The sequence below is a fragment of the Citrus sinensis genome, chromosome 6, assembly GCF_022201045.2.
Source record: "Citrus sinensis cultivar Valencia sweet orange chromosome 6, DVS_A1.0, whole genome shotgun sequence".
In the NCBI taxonomy this organism is placed as follows: Eukaryota; Viridiplantae; Streptophyta; class Magnoliopsida; order Sapindales; family Rutaceae; genus Citrus; species Citrus sinensis.
The window spans coordinates 12,755,580-12,766,309 of record NC_068561.1 but is presented as its reverse complement, the minus strand read 5'-3'; the positions used below and the strand labels follow the sequence as shown (position 1 = coordinate 12,766,309).

The following is a 10,730-nucleotide window of genomic DNA, read 5'->3' as shown; positions in this document are numbered from 1 at the left end:
GAACTCTTTGTACTTTCCATAGTGAAACCCAGAAAGCACACAAATGTTTTTGAATTGTTTACTCGAAGATGATGCCATTTGACTAATTTTTCAAAAACAAGTTGTGAGTGTTTGAAAAATGAGCTCATATTTAAAGATCTTGGTAACATAAATAATGAGAAACAGCTGTAAATGGGTTGGCAATATTTGTCAAATGACGAGTAAAGCTCGTGGCTCAATAATTCAAAAACAAACAGTAAAAAGAAAGTAATGATTAGAAAAAGCAAACAGTAAAAGAAAACCAAATATTTATTAAATACAAAATCACATCGCTAAATGCAATAATGCAAATGATAAAATAACAGTAAAGTAAAATAACAGTGAAGTGAAAGGATATTTACTGGTAGTTGTGATTGTGGCTCACATCTTCCTCTGGTTTTACGTCCAGTAACGGCTTGAACGCCCTCTATGGGTCGAGGATCGACTTCCCATCCAGTTTTTTTATAAACTGGCAAACATGGTCTTTTTGAGTCAGATTCCCAAGACTTAACTGTGCACTTTGTTTTTGGAATAGTATCCACAAATTGTAAATCTCACGTTGCACAATTCCGCTTCGATGCATCTCAAGAGATCGTAAGATATCATCCAACGATTCTTTACTCATGCCATCTTTAACGAATTTAATTTTATCTTCACGAGTATCAGAAACCATTCCTAAAGATTTACAATCTGGTCGTTTGCAACCAAGTCTCACACAGTTATGACATTTTGAGCCAAGTCGTTTAGCTCTCCTTTTCTTAGCAAACGTACTTTTACCAAAACTAGGCATGTAAGAAACAAATTGACCAGAAAACTCACCTGCTAATCGGACCTTTGCTTCAATTAACCAACGAATGTCAGAAGGAATACCATTGATCATTAACAAACGCAGTCGTTCACAACGAGCTTTGTAAATTTTCCTGAGGGCATTCTGAGGGAGAGAGGGAAAATGCTTATGGAGTTTATGTTGTATTTCTTCCATGTATGATTTTGGGGTTTCAGTTATTGTGGGAAACTGAAGATACCGACTTAAGAAGTCACGGAGTACCGTTATCCGCCATTTATACGGGAAAATAAATCAAAACACACCAAAATCAAATTTGCAAAATCAAATCAAGCGTGAAAGCGAGCAAAAAGAAGCACACAATATAAAAGGAAAATGAACTTATATTCGTCCTCTCATTGAGTTAACCTCAAGCTCCATTTGAAATTCATATAAGCCACTCTCTACTGTTCTGAGTTGTCCCTCTAGATCCTCAACATAGGACACGAATTCTGGTGGTTGCAGATCCCAAAGTGAATGTGATTTACAGCTTTGTATCAGGCCTCTTAAGTGAAATTTTATACGCCGAAATCTTTTAAGATGTGCGAACAGGTATTTTCTCATTGAGGTGCTCATGATGTAAAATGAAAATTGATGAGAGAATGTACAACTGTCAAACAAACACGCTTACACAAGAAAAACAATGTTAAAAAAAAACTATGTACAGTGCATCAATCTAAGGAAAAAAAAAAGTCAAACAATGAAACGGTAAAATAATAGTAAAACAAAAAAAATCATTAAAAACTTAATCAAGAATTGGTGGGTCATCCAAATTAATTTCGGTGTCTTCGTCACGTGGGTGATGCTCCAGATATGGTTTTAATCTTTGACCATTAACTTTAAATGTGACACTATTATTTGGATTCTCAATTTCTATGGCCCCATATGAATATACATTTTTTACAACAAATGGGCCACTCCATTTTGACTTTAACTTTCCTAGAAATAAATGAAAACGAGAATTATAAAGCAACACTTTTTGACCAATCTCAAATGTTTTTCGAAAAATTCTTTTATCATGAAATGCTTTTGTTCTTGCCTTAATAATTCTTGAATTTTCATATGCATCATTCCTTAATTCCTCAAGTTCATTCAATTGCAATTTTCGCACATTACCAGCATCAACCAAATTTGAATTAAAAGCTTTAATAGCCCAAAGTGATTTATGTTCAAGTTCAACAGGTAAATGACAAGGTTTACCATAAATTAACCGATAGGGTGACATTCCTAATGATGTTTTAAATGCAGTGCGGTAAGCCCAAAGTGCATCATTAAGTCTAAGAGACCAATCTTTTCGGTTTGGGTTAACCGTTTTTTCCAAAATTTGTTTTATCTCCCTATTTGCTAATTCAACTTGACCATTTGTTTGAGGATGATAAGGGGTAGCAATTTTATGTGTAATTCCATATTTCTTCATTAAAGACTCAAATGACTTATTACAAAAATGCTTACCTCCATCACTGATAATGGCTCGAGGGATTCCAAATCGACTTAAAATGTTTTCTCTTAAAAATTTAATCACAGTTTTACTGTCATTATTTCGACAAGAAATTGCTTCAATCCATTTTGAGACATAATCAACTGCAACTAATGTATACACAAATCCAAAAGATTATGGAAATGGACCCATGAAATCAATTCCCCAACAGTCAAACATTTCAATTTCAAGTATGGGATTTAAGGGCATCATGTTTCTTTTTGTAATTGATCCCAATTTTTGACATTTTTCACAACTTTTGGAAAATTCATATGTGTCTTTAAACATGGTAGGCCAATAAAATCCACACTGTAAAATTTTAGCAGTAGTTTTTCTTGAAGAAAAGTGACCACCACATGCTTCAGAATGACAAAAATTAATGACACTACTTACCTCATTATCAGGAATACATCGCCGAAAAATTTGATCTGGGCAATATTTGAACAAATAAGGATCATCCCAATAAAATTTCTTTACTTCAACAAAAAATTTCTTCTTCTCTTGAGCATTCCATTGCAAAGGCATTTTACCTGTAACAAGAAAATTAACAATATTAGCATACCATGGCATTGAAGTAACAGAAAATAAAAATTCATCAGGGAAAGAATCATTTATAGGTGTTATATCATTGCAGAATTCGGATGTGAGTCTTGATAGATGATCAGCAACAACATTTTCAGCACCCTTTTTATCTTTGATGGTAAGGTCAAATTCTTGTAGTAACAAAATCCAACGAATTAGTCTCGGTTTGGCATCCTGTTTACTCATCAAATATCTCACAGCAACATGGTCAGTAAACACAACAGATTTAGAGCCAAGCAAATATGAACGGAATTTGTTTAATGCAAATACCACAGCAAGTAATTCTTTTTCAGTTGTAGAATAATTCATTTGAGCACTATCCAAAGTCTTGCTCTCATAATAAATCACAAAAGGCTTACCATCCCTTCTTTGTCCTAAAACAGCACCAACAGCAAAATCACTTGCATCACACATTAATTCAAATGGCAAAGACCAATCAGGAGATTGCATAATAGGTGCAGATGTTAAAAGACAAATTATTTTTTCAAAAGATTTTTGGCAATCATCATTCCATTCAAACGGTGCATCTTTTAATAAGAGGTTACAAAGTGGTTTAGATATGGCACTAAAGTTTTTTATAAACCTCCTATAAAATCCTGCATGTCCTAAAAAGGATCGCACATCTCTAACTGTTTTTGGTTGTGGCAATTTAGATATGACTTCGATTTTTGCTTTGTCAACTTCAATTCCTTTAATAGAAACAACATGACCCAAAACAATTCCAGAAGTAACCATGTAGTGACATTTTTCCCAATTCAACACGAGTTCTTTTTCAACATATCTTTTTAAAACTTTCTCCAAATTATCAAGGCAATCATCAAAAGAATTCCCAAACACAGTCAAATCATCCATAAAGACCTCTAAACAATGTTCAACCATATCACAAAAAATGCTTAACATACATCTTTGAAATGTTGCAGGAGCATTACAAAGCTCGAATGGCATTCTTTTAAATACAAATGTTCCAAAAGGACATGTGAATGTGGTCTTTTCTTGGTCCTCAAGTGCTATAGGAATTTGATAATAACCTGAATATCCATCTAAAAAACAATAGTATGGATGTCCTGCTACTCTTTCTAAGATTTGGTCAAGGAATGGTAATGGAAAATGATCTTTTCTAGTGGCTTCATTTAATTTTCTATAATCAATGCACATGCGCCAACTAGATGTAATTCGTGTTGGAATTAATTCACCTTTTTCATTTTTAACAACAGTGATTCCAGATTTTTTAGGCACTACTTGTGTAGGACTTACCCACTTACTATCAGAAATAGGGTAGATAATTCCCACATCAAGTAATTTAAGGACTTCTGTTTTGACTACCTCTTTCATGTGTGGGTTTAATCTTCTTTGAGGTTGTTGACATATTTTAGCATTTTCTTCCAAATTAATTCTATGTGTGCAGATTAAGGGATTAATGCCTTTAATGTCATTTAAAGTCCATCCTATTGCATTTTTATGCTTTTTAAGAACAGTTAGTAACTTACCTTCTTGGTCGCTTGTTAAAGTAGAAGAAATCACAACAGGATAAGTTTGTTCTTCTCCAAGAAAAGCATATTTCAATCCTTCAGGCAAAGGTTTCAATTCCATTTTAGGTGCTTCTTGTTGTTCTGTTTTTTCAATCCTTCCAAGCTCCTCAAATTTTGGCTCGTCATCATAATTTTGCGAAGTCTGCATAGAATCAAGCAACGAATTTATATTAGAAATATCAAGTTCAAGTTGCTTATTTGACTCAATTGAATTAACTAAACAAACATTAGAAAGTTCAGAAAAATCCCCTTTTTGAATATTTTCCTTGATACAAGATTCAAACAATTCCTTTTGTTCATCAGTATCATCTTCATTCTCATTTTCTTCATTAGGTTGCCTGCACATGTTGAAAACATTCAATTCCAAAGTCATATTCCCAAAGGATAAATTCATTAAACCATTCCTACAATTAATCAAAGCATTAGCAGTTGCTAAAAATGGTCGACCTAAAATTACAGGAATTGGTTTGTAATTATTCACAACAGGTTTAGTTTCCAAGACAATAAAATCCACAGGATAAATAAATTTATCAACTTGTACTAAAACATCTTCCACTATTCCTTTTGGTACTTTAACGGATCTATCGGCAAGCAAAAGTGTAGTTGAAGTTGATTTTAACTCACCAAGATTAAGTTGAAGATAAACTGAATATGGAAGCAAATTAACACTAGCACCAAGATCTAGTAAAGCATGCTCAATTCTGTGGTTACCAATAATACAAGAAATGGTAGGACAACCAGGATCTTTATATTTCAACTTATTATTAGTAGACAGAATTGTACTTACCTGTTCGGCCATGAAAGCACTCTTTCTTACCTTCAATTTCCTCTTAACAGTGCACAAGTCCTTTAAAAATTTGGCATATGAAGGAACCTGCTTGATTGCATCTAATAGAGGAATGTTAACTTTCACTTGCTTAAAGATTTCATAAATTTCAGAAGAGTGGTTTGATTTCTTTGGTTTATTCAATGCATGCGGAAATGGTAGTTCAGGTGGAACACTAGTTATTTCTTCACTAGGTGTAAGTTCATTTAGTCCTTCCTTACCCTTTGAATTTTCATCATTTTCATAAGGTTCAGGCATAGGTCTATCAACAACCTTACCACTACGAAGAGTTATAACTGACTTGACTTGGTCTGTGGGTGGATTTTGTTGAATTTTAGGATTTGGTTGTGGTTGGGCTAGAAATTTTCCTTTTTCTTGAATGGTGAGTGCAGAAGCAATTTTAGCAAGAGTATCTTTCAAATCAGAAAAAGTTTGTGCATTTTGATTGTTAATAACATCTTGCTTTCTGATGAATGAATGCATTGTGTCCTCCAGATTTTTCCAAGGTGGTGGAACATATGGTGCATAAGGCTGAGGATTTTGAAAATTTTGTGGAGGTGGTGCTTGTGAAGATTGTGCATTATTATTATTCCTCCAACTGAAATTCGGAAGATTTTTCCAACCAGGATTATAAGTCTGTGAATATGGGTTTGGTTTATTGAAAGTGTTAATGACATTAGCTTGATCATTTAGACATTCTTTAAGTGCAGGCAAAGTGGGACACTCTTGAGTGAAATGATCATTCGAATTACATATGTTACATGCAATTTCTTGAACAGATTTTACTTGATCACTCTTTTTATGCTCCAAAGCTTCAACTTTCCTAACTAGGGATGCAAATTTTGCTTGTAAATCATGATCTTCCCTAAGGTTATGGATTCCTCCACTAGATGGAGATGATTGTTGCTTATTTGTCAATTCAAAAATTCCAACAGTATCCCAATGTTGTGCATTTTCAGCTAATTGGTCAAGGTAATCTAGTGCATCTTCAGGATTTTTATCCCTAAATTCACCATTACACATCATTTCAACAACCTGTCTACTTTGGGGTATTAAGCCTTCGTAGAAATAAGTGACCAATCGCCAAGTTTCAAAACCATGATGTGGGCATATGTTAAGCAACTCTTTAAACCTATCCCAACATTGGTATAATGTTTCTCCATTTTTTTGAGTGAAAGAGGTGATTTGCCTTTTAAAAGAATTTGTTCTATGAGGTGGAAAGAATTTTTTCAAAAACTGTTCTTGCATGTTATTCCAAGTTCTTACTGATCCAGATCTAAGGTTTTGTAGCCAAGTTTTAGCTTTATCTTTTAATGAAAAAGGAAAAAGCTTTAATCTAATTATGTTCATGCTACAATTTTGGTCCGTGTATGTATTACAAACTTCCTCAAAATCTCTTAGATGCAAGTACGGATTCTCAGATTCTAAACCATGAAATGTTGGTAAAAGTTGGATAATACCTGGTTTAAAATTGAATCGAGATGCTTCTGGAGGAAATACTATACACGACGGTGCTCCGGTTCTGGTTGGATTCATGTAGTCTCTCAGAGTCTTTGGTTGATTCTGATCATGCCCATGTTGAGATTGGTTGTCTCCCTGATCAATTTGAGGATTAAGTTCACCCAAAACGTTTTCGCCTTCATTCTCATCCATGATTGGTGGTGGAGATTGGGATCTACGAATTAACCTGCCACTTGAAGATCGAGACCAACGTCTCATGCAAGGGTTATGTTATAAAGATAATATTTACACAAATTGATAATAAAATAAAATAAAAAATTAAATATGCAAATAATATAAGTGTACAAAAGAAAATTAAATAACAATTTTGGTGGTTGAACCCACCAGTTAACAATAAATTAAGTATAAAATAAATGCAAAAGAAAGAAAAAGAAAAAAATGGTAGTTAAACCCACCAATAAAGCAAAAAAATAAAATAAAATAAAATAAACGCAAAATAATAAAATAAATAAATAAAATGGTGGTTGAACCCACCAATAAAAAAAATAAAGCAAAAACAAAATAAAAAATTAAATAAATACTGAAAATAAAAATTAGGAGTTAGTAGTTAGTTTGGTGGTTGAACCCACCAATAAAGCAAAAATAAATAAATACGAAATTAAATAAATGCAGAAAATTAAATAACTGAAATTAAAAAAGTTAGTAGTTAGCAAGTTAAGAGTTAGTAATTAGAGTTAGTAGTTAAAGTTAGTTTAGTCCAAAATATGTCCAAATATGTCCAAAATATGTCCAAATATGATTGGTGGTGGAGATTGGGATCTACGAATTAACCTGCCACTTGAAGATCGAGACCAACGTCTCATGCAAGGGTTATGTTATAAAGATAATATTTACACAAATTGATAATAAAATAAAATAAAAAATTAAATATGCAAATAATATAAGTGTACAAAAGAAAATTAAATAACAATTTTGGTGGTTGAACCCACCAGTTAACAATAAATTAAGTATAAAATAAATGCAAAAGAAAGAAAAAGAAAAAAATGGTAGTTAAACCCACCAATAAAGCAAAAAAATAAAATAAAATAAAATAAACGCAAAATAATAAAATAAATAAATAAAATGGTGGTTGAACCCACCAATAAAAAAAATAAAGCAAAAACAAAATAAAAAATTAAATAAATACTGAAAATAAAAATTAGGAGTTAGTAGTTAGTTTGGTGGTTGAACCCACCAATAAAGCAAAAATAAATAAATACGAAATTAAATAAATGCAGAAAATTAAATAACTGAAATTAAAAAAGTTAGTAGTTAGCAAGTTAAGAGTTAGTAATTAGAGTTAGTAGTTAAAGTTAGTTTAGTCCAAAATATGTCCAAATATGTCCAAAATATGTCCAAAATATGTCCAAAATATGTCCAAAGTATGTCTAAGTCTTAATTATTTTGAGGAATTTCGTCTAGGGATTTTATTACAAATTATTTTTAATTTTATGGCCAAACTGTAATTTTTAGAAGTTTAGAATAGCAATTTGGAATGAAAGTGAAACAGTTGAAAGATATCGGGGTCCGAACGTAATTCTGAGAAGAGTTAGGGACAAAAGAGAATTTAAGAAAAGGAAAAGGGGGAAAACAAAATTTTACATATAAGAGAAAAATAAAAACGGAAAAACAAACCAAATAAAAAACTTTTCCCCGGCAACGGCGCCAAAAACTTGACACAACTTAAAAGTAAATTTTAACTCCCAAGTATAAGAGTGTCTTGTTGTATTATAACTCGGTGAGTCCGAGGTCGATCCACAGAGAAAAGATTTAATTAGTTTATTTTATTTTATCTAAAAAATTGAAATTAAAACTTGAATATAAACAACTTAATTTAAATGAAACTATGGAATTGAACTAGTTAGGGTTATGGATCCACTCTTAGAAATAAATAAAACTTAATAAATTCTTTTTGCCAATTTGTTTTAGATTTATTACCCAAAAGATTAATTATACAAATTATTATTATTTTCCCTTTAATTTTATGATGGATTAAGTATTTATTGTGCCAAAATTTAATTTGTCTTCAATAAGTCAAAATACCATTTCACCATGCCTTATATTAAGATCTTAAGAATTTATTGTGCCAAATTCATTTGTTTGTCTACAATAAATCAAATTTTCAAAATATAAAACATGTATAAAATTAAATAGAAAATAATTTAATTTATAAAATTAAACATAGAATTTGATTATATCATATTTATTTCTTAAGAGTTTCACCTTCCCCTAACTAATATTATTTAGTTAAGCATAATTAAAATAAAAAGAAGTAGTAAAATTGAATTACTTATAATTAAAAGAAATAAAAACAACTAAAATTGGAAATAAAACTAATTTTATTAATGAAAATAATTATACAAAATATTAAAAACACACCTGGAAATCAAGATTACAAGGAGATGGAGAGAATTTGAGAAGAAGAGAGTTGTAGAGAGATGATTAAAACATAAAAATGAGGCTCTATTTATAGAAAAATAAATTCATAATCCAGTGCTTTGCGGTCCATCATAGGCTTCATGCATGTGCTCCTCACAACCCTTAGATCAAGATCCAATGGCTGGTCAAACTTCAAAAGTCAACATCACACATGGCATCATTTGACTCGTCCGATTTACCCAAAGAACAGTTGAGATTTGGCGGGTTAATGGGTGGATCGGGTCGACCCGAATACAAAGATTCGGATCCTCCAACTTGCTTCACCAACCATTGCCACGTGGCACAATCATGGCCATTGAATCATGAACGGTTGAGATTTAGTCAAGATTGCTAGTTATCCCATGCACTCATATCTATTGTAAGCTCATTTCATCATCCAATCAGTGCTCGGTCAACAGGAAAAGTCAACTTTTTTTACACAAGCCCAATTTTAAGTCGATCTTGACTGATCTTAAGGTTTTCGGACCTCCGGAATTCAAATTTAAGCTCTGTTTATTTGTTTGGAGCCTCGAAGTACGTGAAATTAATAATTTTCCTAATAAACACATAAAAATACACAAAATTAAATATATTTAAAACATAATTAATAATTCATAATATATTACATAAACACAAATATAAATTATAACATAAGCATAAAATAACATATTATCGCTTGATAATTAAACAATTTTTAATACTAATCAGTCATGGAGGAAGCAACCAACTAATAAAAATCTCCTTTCGCCATGGTTGCTTACTAATGTGAGAATTATTCATTCTATGAATTTCATTAGCTCTGGCCATAGTATCCAGATAAATTATTTTGCTATCCACCAATTTCCTAGCAATGAGAAAGTGATTCCGCCAGAACCACAACCTCTAAACAGCCACTCCGAAAATACAATCCCAAGGAAGAGTAGAAATAATCTTCCACTTATTTTGTAAGTTAAGAACAATCCAGTCACGTAAATTAGAGTGAAAGAAAGTGTAGTGATTACAATCCGGGACAAGCCGAAGCCAAAACCTTTTAATATAGCGGCAATCTCTCAAAACATGAAGAATATCCTCAACCGAGCCCCCACACCTATCACAAACAGGAATATATCACCTAGAAAGCTCATTGTGAGTCTTCAATTTACCATATAGAATCTGCCATAGAAAGAGACGGATAAATTGAGGCCCCTTCCGAGACCATGGTAAGTTCCAAACTTTATATTGAGTGGCTAGGTTTTGATGACAAAGAGAGTCATAGGCTGATAGAATAGTGAGCACACCTCTTGGATCAAAACACTAGTAAATTTTATCAGGACCAAGATGGGAAGTAGGAGGTGAAATATAAGTGTGCAACCCAAGAGGGGGGGTGAATTGAAAATTTAAAAATTAACCAAGCAAATCCACACAACAAGCAATCTAATGTCTTAACAACAATTGAAAACAATAAGTTCAATAATAGCACAATAATTAAAGAGTAAGGGAGACGAGAAACAAACACACGAATTTTTACGTGATTCGGCAATCACCGCCTACGTCCACGCCTCCAAGCGATCCAAGCTT

General features: G+C 32.3%; 1 non-coding gene and 1 pseudogene across 1 annotated transcript; one reads left to right on the top strand and one right to left on the bottom strand.

Moving 5' to 3' along the window:
* Nucleotides 1-200: 200 nt before the first annotated feature.
* Nucleotides 201-8,895, bottom strand: LOC127902940 (uncharacterized; annotated as a pseudogene).
* Nucleotides 6,349-6,457, top strand: LOC112499047 (small nucleolar RNA R71). Its single transcript, XR_003066574.2, has one exon. It is a non-coding gene; the product is annotated as a small nucleolar RNA R71 (small nucleolar RNA).
* Nucleotides 8,896-10,730: the final 1,835 nt, after the last annotated feature.